Source organism: Pleurodeles waltl, chromosome 2_1 (genome assembly GCF_031143425.1).
Source record: "Pleurodeles waltl isolate 20211129_DDA chromosome 2_1, aPleWal1.hap1.20221129, whole genome shotgun sequence".
Classification (NCBI taxonomy): Eukaryota; Metazoa; Chordata; class Amphibia; order Caudata; family Salamandridae; genus Pleurodeles; species Pleurodeles waltl.
In genome coordinates, this window is record NC_090438.1 from 635,043,819 (window position 1) to 635,064,538 (window position 20,720).

A 20,720-nucleotide genomic window follows, 5' to 3' on the forward strand; every position below is an offset into this window, starting at 1 on the left:
GTCACTTTTTCAGCGTGGACTCTTAGTTTGCTAAACAGCGCCATCTGATGGATAACAATGGGCACTTCCGTCGTTTCAAAGTGATTTTACACCATTACCTTGATTGAACTCGCTCCCAACGGGACATCTACTGAACCTATTTATATAGTTATAAGCAAACTAACATAAATCAGATGATAAATTAAGCCAAAGTACTAATGCGTGCCTTCTTAATAGAGCTTCATTACGTCTCCCTTCTTTGTCCCTTTCCATTCACTTATTTGCAACTACTATCTAGGGACTAAGACCAAGATATAACTTGTGGGAAATATGTGGTTTCCCATTCAATGAATTTGCAAACAGAATCGTTGTACCAAGTGTAACAAGTCGTGCTGATAGGTACAGGAATATATTATCTATGTATAGTCCTACTTTAGCCTGCATTCTGACGATATAAATGTTGAATTGTTAAATACCCCTAATCGTGAGCACAACACAAAGTTACTGTAAATCGAGTAAAACTCTTAGCAAGCAGCTCCCTTTACAGTGTAAAAGCCAATTGCTAAAAACTAGCAAATAGAATCACTCATGACGTTTTAATGTTGGTTGCCAGAATACTTGCACAGTCCAACACTCTTCCTTTGCTCACAATAAACTAATGAATGAAATTAATTTGGGAATAGAAACTGATGATGTACTATGGTACATCCACCTATCAACCTATCCCTCAGTGACACCTTTCCCGCGCTAAATCCCCTTGCATCACTTGTAGAAATGTTTCACTTTTCCTTACCTGCTTACTGAACTTCTTTTGCTTCAGGCTACATCACCATGACAGTCCTTGGTTCCTAATATAAGAGCTGTACTTGTGCACGCTCCCCAAAGATCTCTTACCCTCCCCCAACTCAACCACATGGGCTTACTTACACTTTTTTGGTCGCTGCTCTCCTCATCTGGTACTTTTCTGTTGACAATAAGAGCAATGGCCCATCTGGTGGGCCTGGATGCAATGGTCCATCTTCGATGAAGCAATGGCGCAAAATAACAAATCATCGGGATGGTGGGTTTCTATTCCTCCAAATGAAATGATGTCAGAATCTTGGATGTGAAGAAATTTGTCCTAACAAGTAAATATGGAACTTAAAAGACCAGGGATCACAAAATCACAAGAAGCCTCAGAGACATTATAGCCACCACAAAGACAAACTTATACGTAGGGGGACTAAAGGAGCTTCATGCAAGTGCTAGAAGAGAGGGACTTACAGAACCTCCAACACTAAAGGTAAATGCAATGAAGAGACCACAGCTTTCATGGACGGAATCAATAGCAGGGACGTCTTCAGCTATCTGCAATTCACGGGTTCTTTCAAACTCCCCTAAACAGGCAGTCACAATGTGCGTGTAGATGTTCCTTGGCCCTCAAGGTATTACCTTTCGTTTCTATATGGAAGTCATTTAAAAGGCAGTTCAAAACACATCAAGAGCGTGAGAGAGGTTGTAACACTTTAGAAGACACCATAATAAGATGGACACTCAGAGGTCCATGTAAACCTGCCTCACAGAATGCCGCATAGACTCCCCAACAGCTGCTGTCACCTACCTCGAAAAGCCTGCTGCGGGAGAGCTAGCCTTTCCAACTTCCATTTGCAAGTCGCAGCTTGGATAACCAACTGACATACAGAAGAACCCTGACCGGATCCCGAGAATTGCAGTTTAATCTATTTAATTACTTTAATATACTGCCAACACAGGGAACCAAGACCTGCAGACTCACATCCACCCTCTCTCTCAATGAGACAGATGTGCCGGCCACGGGCTGCAGGCCAGTGGAATAAAAAGGAATCCATCCTCTCCTAGGCTATCAGGTTTGAACCTGCTACAGGACTACCCAACTGCCCTGAGTGACACCTATGTGCATGGTTGGTTGACTGAAGCTCTCTTTCTATAACAGAAGATTGCATCTGAAATGCCAAAGACATCATAGCAGGGGAACACCAGCCCTCTAATATACCCCTCTTTCTGGTCCCATCAAGGCTGCCGGGACCTGTTCTGCCTAGATGAGGATTTTGACTGCCATAACTGCAAGGGCTGGGGACTTCGTAGCACTATTATTTTATTGGTGTATGCCTTGCCAACTTTATTGTCTGTGAACTGACCACATCTTTCCTTTTGACATGTTGTGCAAATGATAATAGGCCCTGCCAGATTGACTCCTATTTTGTGCAGTTTGACATCAGAGCTGATCTGGCTCCTCCAGCTCTGATCCCCTCTATCCAGGTCCAGGGTGAGTCAAGAGCCTACTGAATGGAATGAGCTGAGGGGAATAAGATCTATTTCCTCAAATTCTGATTTCCCATTCACCTATAAAGCAGCCTATGAATCTGCCTGGAGGCCTAGAGATGCCACTAGTAATCTTCTGACTCCAGGGTTCAGAGAGACACGATATAGAATGCCATATGGTGATACATGCGCTACTGAACTGAGCACTGCCTGTATCACAGCCTTCAGGGACTGCAGGATGGTTATCAGGGAATGCTGCAATGTTGGAATCTGGTGCCACTGCAGAAACTCCACAGTAAGAGTCATCCGAATGAGTGCCTCACTGAACTTGAAGTGAAGGACTGTGCAGGAAGGAGGGATTTCTTAGTGTAGAGGGGTTTCTTAGCGAAGAAGAGGATGAGGAGGGCATGCTTATTCTACAAATGGTGATCCATCTGGGTGGCAGCAGTGTGGGATCTCCTCAGTTGATTTTGTAGTATTGTTTTCAAAGAAGCACACAAACAGCTGAGATTCCACACAGTTACGATTTATTTCCAATGAAGAAGAAACTTTAGACACAGCCTCCATCAGGCTCTCCCCAGAAACTGTCCTCTCATAGCTTCTACAAGCTATAGATAATTTTCTATATGGAACATTACACTAGAGAGAAGGAAGGGGTAAACAAATATACAATGCATTACAGAAACTGGTTTCACGTTACTACACACCCTCCTCTGAAACAAAAAAGAAATGTGGACAAGTACTGATAGAAAGTAAAAACAATATACCTGTGGTTGATTCAAGAACACATTTCTGTTGAAATTCCATATGTGACCATCATTCATCTTGGCAGCCCCACAAAACACTTTTTTAACTCTACAAATTTCAGTAAAGCATGAAACACCTCATACTGTCTCAGGCAACTTGATTTTTACCAGATCTCTCACTAGTACATGCAATGGCTTCTTAGCTTTAAGAACATCATAGTTTTCTTTTCGGTTTTCGCTTAAGTACATTTCTCTTTCCTACACCTGTCCTTCTATGCCTTCCAAGCATTCTAAATCTTTGCTGTATTTCTCAACCCAAGGAGGATACATCTTTGAATGTGGCTTGCTCTTCTTAAAAACCACAAAGGTTCTCACCCCAGCACTACACCAGTAGTGGAGTGAAGAGTAAATTTGTATTCTTCAACTTTTTTCTTTACCACCTGAATCCAACCGCTTCCACTATTTTCTGAAATTTGAATAGCCTCTTTAAGAGTCTGGTTGAATCTCTCTACCATTCCAGTAGTCCTGGTCTGATAGAGAGCACATCTCTTGTGATCATTGCCCCTGTCTCCCAGAAGCTCCATAATCTCTCTTGATGTGAATTGGACCCCACTGTAAGAATAACCTTAGGATTCTATTCCCTTGCAAACAAGTCAGTTAAACATTTTAGGACATGTTGTGTTTTTATCCCTTCAGTGACATCCACTTCTTGACACTTAGACAACATGTACATGGTCACTATCACATAATTGATTGACGTACCAATAGAGACAGGCTCAACAATGTCCAGTCCTATCTCCTCCCATACCTCACAAGGTATCCCTTTGCAGACCATAGGGGCAGTTCTTTTATTCATGGTTTTATCTGACATTCTGCACTCATCACATTTTCTCCCTAAACATTCTATTATGATGTCCATTCCTGGCTACCAATAATCACACCTAAGCCTTTCCTTTGTCATACATATCCCTTTATACCATTCATAAGCCAGGCACAAGAGATGCTTTCTGACTCCTGATGGTGGAACCAACCTGCTGCCTCCAATATTATGTCATCATGACCAACATCTCATCAAACACAAAACTTACAAACCTTTCATCCTTCTTCCAGTCACATTCTCCTGCCTGAACAAATTGACATACAAGCCTCAACACCTAGGGGGTCATTACAACCCTGGCGGATGGCGGAGAACCGGCGGTAAGACCGCCAACAGGCTGGCGGTCTTACCTTGGTGAATTATGACCATGGCGGTTACCGCCATGGTAATCCGCCGGTTCTCCGTCCCGCCCGCCAGGGCGGAGACGACCGCCGGGCTGGAGACCTGGGTCTCCAGCCCGGCGGCCGTCAGTATACCGCTGGTGGTATTTGGACCCGGCTTACCGCCGTGGATTTCCAGCGGTTTCAACCGCCATGAAATCCACAGCGGTAAGCACTATCAGTGCCAGGGAATTCCTTCCCTGGCACTGATAGGGGTCTCCCCCACCCCCCACCCCCACCCCAACTCCCTCCCCTACACCCCCCACCACCCCTGCCACCCCCCAAAGGTGGCTGGGCCCCCCTCCCCACCCCGACCCCCAACATAACATTACTCACACACACCTGACACACATGCAGGCACCACCAACACACACACGCACACACCCCGACATCCATGCCTACATCCACACACACAGTCAGACACACACACCCACATTCAAACATACACGCACACATCCATACAGCCATACCCACAGCCAAACACGCACTCATTCCCATACACACAACACCCCGCAAGCATACACGCACCAACACACCCCCTCTACATACACACACGCACACCCCCATGCACGCACACAACACACAACACCCCCCCCTCCCCTAACGGACGATCGACTTACCTGTTTCGTCGATCTTCCGGGAGGGGACGGGAGCCATGGGGGCAGCTCCGCTGACACCACACCGCCAACAGAACACCGCCACGGTGAATCACAGGACGTGATTCGCTGAACGGTGTTCTGTTGGCGTGGCGGTGGAGGTGGAGCAACCTCCACTTCCCCGCCACTCGCAAGTATGGCTGTTGGCGGCACTCCGTCGGAATAACGCCGGAGAGCAGCCAACAGTCAATACGCCGAGCGGCAAACCACCTGCACAGGCGGTCTTCCGCACTGCGGTCCCTCGGCGGTCTTGCAAAAAGACCGCCGAGGTCACACCCAACCAATCCTTTTCTGCAACACATCCTAGTATCACACTGCAGACCTTAACTTCATCTTTCTTCCACCATGTCTTGTCATCTTTGTTGAAAATGGCCATTTCGCACAGTTATCCCCAAACCTTTTGCCGCCTTACTCCTATTTTTTCTGACCTATTTGTTTTGGCTTTAGGACTCTGGGCATCTTACTACTACTGACCAGTGCTAAAGTGCAAGTGCCCTCAGTCTAAATTGCATGGGTGATTGGCTTAATCAAGATTGGCATATCTGATTTACCAGTATGTCCCTATGTGTGCCCAGGGCCTGTAAATCAATGCTACTAGTGGGCCTTCACCACTGACTGTGCCTCCCGCAACTGCCATTTCGACCCACTTGCCAGGCCCAAACCTTCCCTTTTACTACATGTACATCACTCTTAAAGTAGGCCCAAGTGAGTCCCATGGGCATGGTGCAGTGTATTTAAATGGTAGAACATTTACTAGTATGCTTTACTTGTTTTGATAGTGAAATACTGCTAAACTCGATTTTTACTATTGCAAGGCCTGTCTCTCCCATATGGTAACATGGGGATTGCCTTGAAATAGCGCTTAAATTTACTTTCCCATTGAGAGCAGATAGAGATATAGAGGTTAGGGTGACTCACAATTTAAAAATACATTTTTGGGTGAAGTTAGTTTGTGAATTTTAAGTTTGAAAATGCCACTTTTAGAAATTGGCCATTTTCTTGCTTAACCATTCTGTGCCTCTGCCTGTCAGCTGACTATGCATCTGGGTCAGGATGACAGTTGGGCTGTTTGTGCATTAACTCTAGACAGTCACACAAAGGGAGCTGAGGTGTGCCCTGCATATCCTGATGGCAAATTACCAGGCTGATGGGTCTTCCTGAGCTAGAGTGGTGGGAGGAACTGGCACTTGCACCCGACTATTCCTGTCCTCACACAAAGCAGTCCCCAACCCCCTGGAGTGTGCCAAGGGCTACAGCAGGGAAAGGAAGGGTCTTGTGCACTACAAAGGCTTCTCTTTGAAGTTTGCCTACTTCAAAAACAGATATGGGTATAAGTACTGAAACTCTGACACCACATAGGTAGAATCCTTCTGGACTGAGGAAATTCTGCCAGGAAGAAGAGATGGATGCTGTAGGAAGGACTGCCATTCTGCCTGTTGCTTCGTTGTGCCGACCTGCTGCTTGCTGCTTGTGTCCTGGGAGTGAAAGAACTGGACTTGGCTTTCAACATCCTGCTTTCAAAGGTTCTCAAAGGGCTTGGACTGAGCTTGCCTCGAGTTAAGATGTTTCAGGGACATCAAAGACTTCACCAGCCAGCACCTAAGCTCTCTTGCTGAGAGTTCTGAATTGCCAAGTGGTGCCAAATCCAGTTCTTGGGCCCTTGGGACTGAGTTCTGGTGCAACAAGGAAGAAACTAGTACATTGACTTCCATAACAACTTTGGAATCAATGCCACTCTCTGACCCCATGCCGTTGCCTGCACTGAAGCCATGGTCCCAGCTGAGTGCAACGACCAGGACCTACAATGCAGGCCTCATGTTGCCTCAGCGCCTCTGAAGTCCCACAACAGCGTGAGTCCGGGGCGCCGTGTCACTGACATCCGTGGCACCCAACACCACCCACTGCAGCACCTGTGGGCCCTATGATGTGATCGTGACACTTTGAAGTTGACGCCGTGCACCTTGACCTGCTGGATTAATTTACCCCGCCTTGTTGTAAGGAACCAAAGCCTTGCCACCGATGCGCATCACCTCCTCTGCAACTGTAAGAAACCAAAGTCTCACCTCTCCTGCCTAGCAGTAAGGAACCAACGCCTCACCTCCCCAGTGGCAGTAAGGAACCAATGCTGCTTCGGCTCCAGCGACGTCTCACCTCCTCGACTCAGTGCAACGTCTTTGTTTCTTCATTGTTTTCCGAGGTATTGTAACCTGGCTCTACACAACTCCATAGCTCACAGGTGATTCCGGTGTGTTGGAAGCAAGTCCGTCAAGTCGTTTGATAGCCCCACTTGGAGTTATTGTGTTTCTAAGGTCTATTCTACATTTAATCTCTGAAAATTCATATCTTTACTTGTGTATGTTGGATTTGTGTCATTTGGGTCTTGTTTTACTTAGATAAATAACGGCTATTTTGCTAAACTGTGTGGAGTCCTTTTGTAGAGTTTTCACTGTGTTATTGTGTGCATGTGTAGAAATACTTTACACATTGCCTCTAAGAGAAACCAGATTCTTCGTGCCATGCTACCAATGGGGCAGGTAGGGGTTATCCTAGCTCTGTACTCCCTTACCCTGACTAGAGTGAGGGTCCTTACTTGGACAGGGTGCAAACCACTAAAAACTAGAGACCCAATTTCTAACAATCTTCCTCTCCAACTTTCAAATCAGTTGCCAACCTAGACAAACAATCTACCACCATATTGTTCAGTCTGGGCAAATAAGTTACCTCAAATTGAAAATCCCATAGCCCAACTAGCCACTTGCAAATTCTGGGTGATACACAATCTACACCTTTCATGCCAAATATTTCCTGCAACGGCTTGTGCTGCGTGTGCAGTTTGAATTTACCTCCCCAAACAAATTGCTTAAACGTATGAATAGTCCACTATACCACCAGGGCCTCCTTCTCTGCAGTAGAATATCACTGCTCTGCACCTCTCAATGACCGAGAAGCAAATGCTATAATAACTTCCTCACCATCTTCCTGCCTTTGCTTGAGAACAGCACCAAGCCCCCTCTCACTATCACCCAGGGCCGGTCAGTAATGAAGCCTTTCAAAGCTTTCACGGAGGACAACTTAGGTATAATCCTTTCAAAATCTGTCTGGAAAGCCTCAGATCACACAAACTGTTCAACTTTCTCAAGAAGGTTGTGAATAGCCAGCATATGGAATGAATTGCGAATAATACTGACACATACCTAGAAAAGACTGCATCTCTCCTTTCTGAGCCGGCAGTGATAAGTTTAAAACAGCTCTAACTAGGTCTTCCATTGGTTTCACTCCTTTACCATATATAAAATGCCCCAAACACGTTATTTCTGGTTGGCAAACTTTTACTTGCTGATTTTGAGAGTCATTCCCTTTTCCTCAAATACTTTCACTCAAAATCAGCACATCATCCTGGAAAAACCTCACCCCTGACATATCCTTAAGCAGATTCGACATGAGCCTCTGAAAGACTGATGCAGCAGAACAGAGTCCAAACGGCATGCAGTTAAAACAAAAGACCCCAAAAGGTGTAATAAATGTGGTCAAGTCTTTGGATTCTTCACTTAGCTGAATCTGGTGATATGCAGATGTTATAAATGTGGTAAAAAAACATAGCCTTACTAATCAAGGTCATCATTTCCAATATATGTGCAAAGGAAACCTACCTTCCACTCCATCTCTGTTAAGATGTCTAAGATCCACACACAGTCATATGTCACCTGATGCTTTGGTGGTGGCAACAATAGATGCTACCCAATGAGATGCTTCAACAAGTTCTAGTTTTCTCTCTTTTGACTCTGTTAAGTTCTGCTTCCCCACCTCATGTAAACTCAAAAGAATACTCCTCATTTTACAAACCACCAATTTAGTCCCATCCTTCAACCTAAGGCAGAGCATATAACCCTTGATGCACCCCACTTTGTCAGCAAACACTTAAGGAAACCCATGAAGTAACTGTTCTGAAAATACCTTAACTTTATGTACTTGTCCTGAGGAATTTAATTTGGAACCAGAAAAAATACCAAGAGCATTTTTGTGAGGCCAACCTAAAATGGTATCCCCCCACGGTCCCTGTGGCCATGAAATTTCAAATCTTCTTCAAAATACATATTAAATCTAGGTGTTTTCCTCCATATCTGTATGGAGTGAATATGTGACAGAACAACTAGGTCCTAAACAACTATAGCCTAAACCACTACTGCTAAACAACTAAAAAGCCTCTACAACTAAGTACTGAACAACTACTGTCTAAACAACAATTGTGCCTGAATAACAATTGGCTGAACAACTAATTTTAATATATATTCTAAACAACTAATAAACCATAAAAACCAAAAAGAAACCCTTACCTTAAAAAGAGTTGTTCAGTCAATTCTTATTCAGGCACAATTGTTGTTTAGACAGTAGTTGTTCAGTACTTAGTTGTAGAGACTTTTTAGTTGTTTAGCAGTAGTTGTTCAGGCAAGTAGTGGTTTAGACCTAGTTGTTCAGGATGTTTCCCGTATGGAGTCACATCTGGATCCTTGAAACAAACTTTAGCCTAAAAAACTTGGTATTATCTTTATTTGAGACTAAAAAAAAGATTTGCCCATGGGCCATCATCATGGACACTTTAATACCATCAAGATTAACTATGACGTGGGGTTGGTGACATTGTATTCTTGGCAGACATTTAACATAATTAAGAATCTGTAAGACAAGATCAGTTTCATCTCCTATTACTTTATTGATCTTATCTTTGACAATGCAGATTTGCAGTACTTGGCAAAATGCCCTTTCTTGTTGCACACTCTGCACATCAATTTGATTGTGGGGCAGTCTTTATAATTAGCCATGTGATTAGGACTACCACAGTGATACAACACATCTTTACTCTTAAACGTGTTTTGTTGTTTCTTGTGAAAAGAGGACAGGCCTTAAACAGAAGTCGCATCATTTTTAGACTTCTGTAAATTATTCAAACATAGCATAGAGTGTTCAACCTGTTTCTCGATTATTAAAACTTCGGAAAGACTAGGATCATTCTTACATCACAGCATCTCATGTACTTTATCAATGTTATATTGAAGCATGAACTGATCCTGAATTCTTTCCTCAGTGCTTATCCCAAAATTGCACAGGCAAGCTAGCTTTCTGAGAGCTATGACAATATTTTCAAAAGACCCACCATCATTCTTTTTTCTCTTGCCAAAATAAAATTGCTGTAAACTTTTAGAAACTTTGCGTAGAAAATGAATATCTAGCTTTTTAATAACAGTTTCATATTCATTTAAATTCTTCCCATCCCCATCTGATTCAAGGTCTGGTAAATATTTCAAGATCTCCTGGTCCTCAGCTCCTAAGCAATGTACCAGCATGGACGTTTTCTTCTCAGGAGATAAATTTGACCCACAAACTTAGAGAATTTGCAAAAACCTTTTCCACTTTAAGCATGGTAACATTATCCAAAAAAATGAAGATGGAGAAATGTGCTGCGTTATATAAGTAACAACTTCTTAAATATGCTTACAGAAATTAAAATGAACAACTAGGAAAACTTTAGCATCTGAATGAATGGAGAGAGAAAATAAGAAAAAGAAATAACAAATATACACTAACAAATAGTCAGTAAATTGAGATTTTCCTAGCCTTGGTGTCTGAAAGGCTAGATTATTTTAAGTGGTAGAAATGCCAGCTAAGGGCTTTACCCATCTAACCCAATGAGCTAAAGTAGGAGCAGATACTGATTTATGAGGTTTCTAAAAGGAAATAGGGAGATGGAAAGAGTAGCGACTTCTGAGATCTGCAGTTCGGTAAACGCACGATTTTAAGCAATTGCCACTGCACAACTTAGGTTGGGAAGGGAAAAAGGGTAATGAACAGTTGCTAAATTAGTTTTGGTATGTCTGTTAACTTGAAAATAGACCCCAAAAGAGGAATAATGGAAAGCAGACACATCAAGCGTTCTTACATCAGAAACAAGTTTAATAGTAACCAAACACAATAAACATAGTCAATTTGGCAAATAAATGTTTAGGTGATACATCAATATTGTCCGGCCATGAAACAAACAGACGTAAAACCAAGGTAACATCCCACATAACATTATGGGGGTCATTCTGACCCCGGCGGGCGGCGGGAGCCGCCCGCCTGGAGGGAACCGCCAGAATACCGCTGCGCGGTCAAAAGACCGCCGCGGGTATTCTGGGTTTCCCACTGGACTGGCGGGCGACCGCCAAAAGGCCGCCCGCCAGCCCAGTGGGAAACACCCCTCCATGAGGATGCCGGCTCCGAATAGAGCCGGCGGAGTGGAGGATGTGCGACGGGTGCAGTAGCACCCGTCGCGAATTTCAGTGTCTGCTAAGCAGACACTGAAATTCAGGGTGGGGCCCTCTTACGGGGGCCCCACGACACCCCATACCGCCATCCTGTTCCTGGCGGCCGAAGCCGCTAGGAACAGGATGGCGGTATGGGGGTCAGAATCCCCATGGCGGCGCAGCAAGCTGCGCCGCCATGGAGGATTCTACAGGGCAGCGGAAAACCGGCGGGAGACCGCCGGTTTTCCCTTTCTGGCCGCGGCTGAACCGCCGCGGTCAGAATACCCTGGGGAGCACTGCCAGCCTGTTGGCGGTGCTCCCGCCGACCCCGGCCCAGGCGGTCAAGGACCGCCGGGGTCAGAATCAGTCCCTATATTTGGGAACTGGAGGTTTAGCAAAAAGTTCTCACTTTAAAAGATGACACACCAATAGGTCTTCTGTCCACTCTAATGTGCTCTAAAGAAATTGTGGATCTGTAAGTATTAACCGTCCGATAGGCCTTACCTTGGGCTGCCAAAGAAGCAAGAAAACTCACAACTAAAGTGACATTTGCTGAAAGGGGATCTGATTCCCTGTTCAAACGACCAGCCACACCAAGGCAACCAGGCCGATACGTATACCTTTGCTGTGCCCGCGGCCCAAATTGTGGATAAATTTGACAATCAATCAATCAATCAATCAATCAAGGCATTTATAGTGCACGCTACTCACCCGTGAGGGTCTCAAGGCGCTGGGAGGGGGCTACTGCTGTCTTGAGGCGCTTCCTGAAGGCGAGGTGGTCCTGGGTAGTCCTGAGGTGGACTAGAAGGGAATTCCATGTCTTTGCTGCCAGGTAGGAGAAGGATTTACCTCCAGCGGTGGTTCTGCAGATGCGAGGGACGGCGGCGAGAGCGAGGCTGGTTGAGCGAAGTTGACGGGTGGGCGTGTAGAAGGCGAGGCGACTGTTGAGGTATTCGGGGCCTTTTTTGTGGAGGGCTTTGTGTGCGTGGGTGAGGAGCCTGAAGGTGATTCTTTTGTTGATGGGAAGCCAGTGCAGGTGTTTCAGGTGGGCGGATATGTGGCTGTGGCGTGGTAGGTCGAGGATGAGGCGTGCAGAGGCATTTTGTATGCGCTGAAGACGTTTCTGAAGTTTTGCGGTGGTTCCTGCGTATAGGGTGTTTCCGTAGTCCAGGCGGCTTGTGACGAGGGCGTGGGTAACAGTTTTTCTGGTATCGGCGGGGATCCAGCGGAAGATCTTTCGGAGCATGCGAAGGGTGTGGAAGCAAGAAGACGAGACAGCGTTGACTTGCTTGGTCATGGTGAGAAGGATGAATCCGAGATTGCGTGCGTGGTCTGAAGGGGTTGGTGCGGTGCCCAGGGCCGTGGGCCACCAAGAGTCGTCCCAGGTGGACAGGGAGTTTCCGAGGCTGAGGACCTCCGTCTTGTCTGAGTTCAGCTTCAGGCGGCTGAGCTTCATCCATTGTGCGACGTCTTTCATTCCATCCTGCAGGTTGGCTTTGGCGGTGGCAGGGTCCTTGGTGAGGGAGAGTATTAGCTGGGTGTCGTCGGCGTAGGAGATGATGTTGATGTTGTGTTTGCGAGCGATGTTGGCGAGGGGGCTCATGTAGGTATTGAAGAGGGTAGGGCTGAGCGAGGAGCCTTGTGGGACGCCGCAGATGATCTCGGTGGGTTCTGAGCGGAAGGGCGGGAGGTAGACTCTTTGGGTTCGGTCCGAGAGGAACAAGATGATCCAGTCCAGGGCCTGTCCTTGGATACCAGTAGAGCAGAGGTGGGTTATTAGGGTGCGGTGGCAGACGGTGTCGAAGGCAGCCGAGAGGTCAAGGAGGATGAGGCTGGTTGTTTCTCCGTTGTCCATCAGGGTTCTGATGTCGTTGGTGACTGCGATGAGGGCGGTTTCCGTGCTGTGGTTGGCCCGAAAGTCAGATTGGGAGGGGTCGAGCAAGTTGTTATCTTCGAGGAAGTTGGTCAGTTACTTGTTGATGGCCTTCTCGATGACCTTGGCCGGGAAGGGGAGGAGCGAGATGGGGCAGAAGTTCTTCAGGTCGTTGGGGTCTGCCGTAGGATTTTTCAGGAGAGCGTTGACTTCCGCGTGTTTCCAGCTCTCTGGGAAGGTGGCAGATGCAAACAAGCTGTTGATGATGCTCTGTAGGTAGGGGGCGATGATGGCGTTGGCTTTGTTGAAGATGTGATGGGGGCACGGGTCCGAGGGGGCACCGGAGTGGATGGTGTTCATGGTGGTTCTAGTCTCTTCGGAGCTGATGGGGGTCCAGGTGTTGAGGGTGATGGTTGGGGCTGTGGGTTCAGTGGTGGTCGGCGGGAACTGGAGTCCGAAGCTGTTGTGTAGGTCGGTGATCTTTCGATGGAAGAAAGTAGCGAGGGAGTTGCAGAGTTCTTGTGAGGGCGTGATGGTGTTGGAGCTGGCGTTGGGATTGGAGAGCTCTTTGACGATGTTGAAGAGTTCTTTGCTGTTGTGGGTGTTCTTGTCCAATCTCTCTTTGAAAGATGCCCTTTTGGTGGAGCGGATCAGCTGGTGGTGTTCACGGGTGGTGATCTTGAGGGTTGACATGTTTTCTGCAGTGTGTTCTTTGCGCCAGATTTTTTCGAGGGTACGTCAGGTTTTCTTGGATTCTTTGAGGGCGTCCGTGAACCAAGGAGGTTTCCTGATGTTGGTCTGTCTTGGGTGGCTTCTGCGGGGGGTAAGGTTGTCGGCGCAGTTGGTGATCCACTGTGTGAGGCTGAGGGCTGCGTTGTTGGAGTCGGAGGTGATGGTAGGTTGGTTATGGTTAAGAGTGGAGAGTAGCTGTTCTGTGGAGATTGTGTTTCAGGGTCTGCGGGTGATTAGTTGTGTGCGAAGGTGGTGGGTCTTGCGTTTGAAGGTGAAGTGGACACATCTGTGGTCGGTCCAGTGTATCTCGGAGGAGTGGCTGAAGGATACATGGTTGCTGGCGGAGAAGATGGAGTCGAGCGTGTGGCCAGCGGTGTGGGTGGGGGTGTTCACCAGTTGCTTGAGTCCGAGGTTGTCGAGCAAGGTGGCGGTGTTGGTGTCGTTGTTCTTCTCCAGGTGGAAGTTCAGGTCCCCGAGGAGGATGTAGTCAGGCTAGGGCGTGCAGGGTGATGAAGTCTGTGATGGATTCGCTGAATAGGGCGTGTGGGCCAGGGGGCCTGTAGACGAGAGCCTCTGAGGGTGGTCCTGGGGTCGGTGTGGATCTGGAAGTGCATGTGTTCGGCGGCGAGGAGGGTGTCTTCGGTGGAGGTAGTGACATTGATGGAGCTCTTGTAGATGATGGCGATTCCTCCTCCGATTTGGTTGGCGCGGTCTTTCCTGGCGATCTTGTAGCCATCTGGGATGGCTAAGGCGATGTCGGGGGCCGAGGAGGCGTTCATACAGGTTTCTGTGATGAAGGCGACGTCAGGTGCGGTTGTGTCCAGGAGGTCCCATAGTTCAATGGCGTGCTTGTGGACAGAGCGTGCGCTAAGGAGGATGCACTTGAGGTGGTTGTTGGAGCGTGGGCCGGTGGACAGATTGCAGGCACGGTGGAAGGTATACTTGCAGGCTTGACAGACGAAGGGTCCATGGGTGCGTTTGGGGCTGGCTTGGTAGCAGGTAGTTGTTCGTCCGGGTTTGAGTGCGTGGAGGAGGCAGCGTTGTATCTAAGCTGGGGGTTTTGGGTGCGCTGGGGGCCAGGGGTTCTGGCGCTGGGCGCGGTCTAGGCAGGGATGGGCGCAGAAGGGCTTGCCTTTCGCCGCCATAAGAGGGAAGGGGGGGAGGAGGGGTCAGCTGGGAGACGGGAGGCGGAAGGGAGGGTAGCGAATGGAAGCAGGGGGGGGTGGGGCCGCACGGGAGGTAGCGGCGGGAGGCGGGAGAGCAGGGGTCGGGAAAGCATCTGGAGAGCGGAACGGGAGGGAAAAAAGAGAAAGCGCGACAGGCGAGAAAGTGGAGAAAGGAGAAAGACAGAAGCCCAACAAGAGCGACAGAGGGGAAATAAAGAAGCCCAACAGGAGCGACAGAGGGGAAATAGAGAAGCACAACAGGAGAGAAAAAGGAGGAAGGCAGGAGCGCAGCAGGAGAGACCACGGATCAATAGAAAAGCAAAGCAGGAGAGACCGAGGATAACTGGAGAGGCACGACAGGAGAGAGAAAAAGGATCACTAGAAAAGCACAACAGATGAGATTGAGGATAACTGGACAAGCACAACAGGAGAGAGAAAAAGGATCACTAGAAAAGCACAACAGGTGGGACAGAGGATAATAGCTTCATCCAAAATTCCTGGGGTCTTCAAGAAGCCCCAAAATCCTCCATGCTGAGAAGTATAGGGAGCCCTCCAAAATGAGGTTGTGACCAAGGCCTTGAGAGTTGAGGAGCAAATCGGGGAAAGAGGGAATTAGGACTGGAAAGACTGAGGATAGTTCCAGCAATGTAGGGTACCAAGGTTGGCATTGCCAGAATGGAGTGATGCGAAAGAGGAATGATCATTGCCTGCAAGCTTAAGCTAGAACTTGGGCAATGAAAAGGAATGGAGGGAAGACATACGGAAGGGACTGAGGCCAAGACTGAAGAAAAGCATGGCCAAAGGTCTCCAACTGAAGAAGGAAGGAAGTTGAGTATTGATAAGGGAAGCTAACAGGTCTACTGACAAGTTCACAAAGACTGAAGAAAGATGATTGAACACTGAAGGGCAAAGCTTTCAATCGATTGAATTGTATAGATGTCTGGAAAACCAGTCAGCTACCAAATTCAACTTGCCTTGGAGATACTCTGCTTTGACCAAAATATTTCTTGGGAGGCAAAATTCCCAAAGAATCCTGACTAACGTTGCTAGAGGTTTGGACCTTGTGTTGCGTAGGCTCTCATTATTCTAATGAGACTACTGGATTTTGAGCGGCAGAATCGCCTGCGGTGTGGGAGATTAACGCCCTCATTATAACATTGGTGGTAAATGCTGCCTACCGCCGTACTGTCGGCCACCAACATACCGTGACCGCAGCAGTATGCCGCTATGGGTATTATAACCCACACAGAGAAATCCGCCACTATACAGACACCCACACAAGTCCGCCAGCCCAAAGGTCAGTGATAAACTGGCAGTACCAAAACCCACACCGTTACGCCAACAGAAATACACCCACAGCATCAGGACAGACGAATCACTGCGGTGGTCTTTCAACCACGGTGAACCATTGGTGGTACACACCGCTGCACTCAAAATACACACACACTTACAAAACGACACCACATTGGACAATTCAAACTACACACACCTGACACACATACACACACCACACCACTATAAAACACACACCCACATTACCCACAAACCTTTACGCCAAACAAAATATTGCTAACAGAGAGAGAGACAAGCCAGGAGCACCCACTCAATCTGAGCCACAAAACACCATCACCGATGCACCATCCATGCACTTCACAGCACACACAACACATCACCCCACACATCCTCACACATACCACTCACACCACAACCATGGCACCCCAAAGACATCCCAGGTTTTCAGAGGAGGAGCTAAGGGTCATGGTGGAGGAAATCATTCAGGTAGAGCCACAGTTATTCGGATCACAGGTGGAGTACACCTCCATTGCTAGGAAGATGGAGCTATGGTGGAGCATCGTCGACAGGGTCAACGCAGTAGAACAGCATCCAAGAACACGGGATGACATCAGGAAGAGGTTGAACGACCTAAGGGGGAAGGTGCGTTCCAAGGTTGGAAGACACCAGGTAGCCGTACAGAGGACTGGCGGTGGACCACCACCTCCTCCCCCACAACTAACAACATGGGACGAGCAAGTCTTGGAGATCATGCATCCTGAAGGCCTCCCAGGAGTAGCAGGAGGACTAGACTCTGGTAAGTCAAATATTTACTACTATATCCCCCCACCCTCCCTGCATGCCATCACAAACTCCTACACTCATCCCCATCACTCCACCACCTCACATATACCCCACTATCACAACCCACCCATCCCAATACCAATCTCTGCATGCAACACCAATGCATGGACACCCATCACAGACCTGCATGGACACCCATCACCACAGCATGCCCATTAGAGAGAATCAACTAGCCCACAAAATCAACATGCAAACAAGGCAAAGTTGACAGGGCAACCACAACCATACCATACACGCATGCACAAGACGGCACACGCACATACAATAACACTGCATTTCCATCCCCACAGGACCCCCACACAACGTCACTGGAGAGGAGGTGCCACCAACATCCAGTCCCCCCCACATAAGAGGCCCACAGTGATGACAGCAGCTCTGCACGCCTGGATCACAATGACCAACCTGGCCCATCAGGGACCTCTGGACAGTCGGTTACCCGGCCACAGTCCCATACCACCACAGACCCTCCCCCCTCAGGAAACACCAGCACAGCATCCGCCCAGCGGGCCCATACCACTTTCCCCAGGACACGTCAATGAGCAGTGTGTCCACCACTACAGGGACCCCAGGCAACCCCACAAACCCAAGACAATCAGGGACCTTGGGTCAGTGGGCACACGGTTCAAGGGACAGAGGCACAGGACAACAGGGAAGCTGGGAGGACTGCTGTGCATCAGGGGAAGGACAGGCCCAGGGAACCCACTCTCCACAATACACTTGCAGGGATCCTGGGAGCATATCACCATTCCCAAGAGACCTTGGACCAGATACTGGCCAAGTTGCAGGAGACCTAGCGGCTGCAGGAGGGACAATACCTGGGGATCAGGGAGGACCTCAAACACATCCACACCATCCCGGTCACCATTGCAGGGGTGCTAACTGACATGGCCAACACCATGAGGGAGGCAGTGTCACACCAACGGGCCCCTGACACTAGCCACACCGAAGAACAGCCTTCCACCTCCACTGGCGCTAGTGTACAGGAGGCCCCACCACTGGAACAACAGGCCACCAGCACCCCACCCCCTGCAGAAAGAGAACCACCCTCCAAACGGTCCCTGCGATCCAGGCAGAAGCCAGAGAACATTGCCAAGACTCCAGCCAGGAAATAAGACTCTCCTGATTGTCACCCTTGTGTCCCACTCTGTTACCCTGTCCACCTTGAACTGCCATTGATGCCCTTCCTACACCCCATTGGACAATGCATCTGTGATACAAAGAGACTGGACTCTAACTGGACATTCCTCCACCATCACCCAAGCCCATTGCACATCCCCCTCAACCTCTTAGCACTTAAATAAACACCCTTCGATCAAATACAAGTCTGGAGTCTGTCAATTGATTGAAATATGTATTAGTTCAACAATCTGTAAACATTGCAAATCATATGTACAATTATATGTACATTGGTATGACCTGTAGTGGGCAGCAGTAAACGCACAGAGATCTGAAAATGGAGAGGCCAAAGGGTACAGTAAGTGGCCATAGACATAGGGAAATCAGGCTGCCATGTCCAATGTCCAACAGAAAACTGCAATGTAAAGTGAAGTTACAGTGTCTTACCTGTGTGTCACTGGAAGTACTGCTGTATGAGAGAATTTCTTTTGTCAACATCTTCATCCTCTGCCTCCTCTTCCTCACTGTCTACAGGCTCCACCGCTGCCACAAGACCATCTCCAGGCTCATCCTCCTGCAGAAAAGGCACCTGGCACCTCAAGGCCAGGATGTGCAACATGCATCGATTATCTGGCATACCTTCTTGGGTGAGTAGTACAGGGATCCATGTGTCAGAAGGAGGCAACTGAACCTGGCCTTCAGGAGGCAGAAGGTTCTCTCAATTATCCTCCTTGTTCACCCAGGCACCTCAGACCCTGCCCCAGTCAGCCCTGCTGCCCAGAGTGAGGAGGCTATTGACCTCCTGAGATCCCTCACTGTTGGGCAGTCAACCATTCTGAATGCCATCCAGGGTGTTGAGAGGCATTTGCAACAAACAAATGCATACCTCGAGGGCATTCAACAGAGAGCATTTCAGGCTCTGGCCTGCGCACTGATGGCAGCCATTGTCCCTGTCTCCAGCCTCCTCCCTCCAACTTCCTCTACCCAGTCCCAATATCCTGAGCCCCAACCTATCCCAGGCACACCTTCAGACCAGCATTCACCCAAATCAACACACAGAAGTGGCTCAGGCAAACACAAGCACCACACATCATCCCACAGGCACTCACACAAGCACCATCTAGAAGCAGACACTCAAACATCCACTGCCTCCACTGTGTCCCCCTCCTCCTCCTCGTCCACCTCCCTCCCAGTAGCGTCTCCACTGACACATGAATGCACTACATCCTCACCCACTACCTCCATCACCAGCACGCCTATCACTACACGTCCCTCACTGGCAGTCACCACCCCCACATCCATGCACACGTCTCCTGTGTCTTCTCCCACTGTCAGTGACCCCTCCAACCAAAGTACACAAACGCAAATACACACCCACCCAACAGCCATCCACCTCACAACAGCATAAAGCTCATGCACCTGCACCCAAACACAGCAGACTGACACCTCCTACAACCACTCCCTCCACTCCCAAACCTTCACCCTCTTCCCGCCCCAGTGTCCCTAAGAAGCTTTTCCTCGTCACCCTTGACCTATTCCCTATCCCACCCCAAGACCTTCACCTCTGGCTAGGGTGGCCAGAACCCAGCCCAGCACCTCAGCCACCAAGTCCACATCCGCTGTGGTTTCTGGAGCACTGAGAGGTTCTAAGGAGGTACCCGTCAGCCCAGCCAGTGTGCCACCAACATCTGCCAAGGACAAGAAGATTCTGCCAACAGGGAATGGCAAAAAGGGGAGAGCATCCAGCAAGGAGAAGGAGGCACAACCAGCCAGCAAGGCCAAGACTCCAGCTGGCAGAAGCAAGGAGGCACCACCATCTGCCAAGGGCAGGAAGGGGCACAAAACACCAGCCAGGGCACTTCAGCCGTCCGAGGCTGCAGGGGAAGGGCTGGAGCCTCCCCCAACACTGGAAGCACCGCCACCTGCACCGGCACTGCAACCACTGTACAGCCATCCCCATTGGCGGATGGACTGTAGTTATGCATCCATGATGTGTCATGCATACTGCCCACAGAAAATCATGTGGATCTGACACCCAGGTGAGTGACTGTGACCTTGCACACCCCATGTGCTGCATCACTGGGCACCAAGCCCCCTCCAGAACCAGTGGAAGAAGGCATCCACTCACCCTATCCTTGGCAGGATGAAGCACACTGGGCACCAAGCCCCCTCCAGAACCAGTGGAAAACCAGCACCCACTTGAGAGACTGTGGCTTTGCACTCCCCTGGACCAAGCAATGGGCAAACCACCCACTTGAGAGACTGTGGCCTTGCACTCCGCTGGACCAAGCAGTGGGCAAACCACCCACTTGAGAGAATGTGGCCTTGCACTCCCCAGGACCAAGCAGTGGGAAAACCACCCACTTGAGAGACTGTGGCTTTGCACTCCCCAGGACATCGCTGTGGGCATGGAGCCCCCTCCAGGGGCAGTGGCGTTGTACCCCCTTCCCCGTCCCCTCTGAGGTGCCTGTGTGCTTTCAACCTGATACCCATGCAGT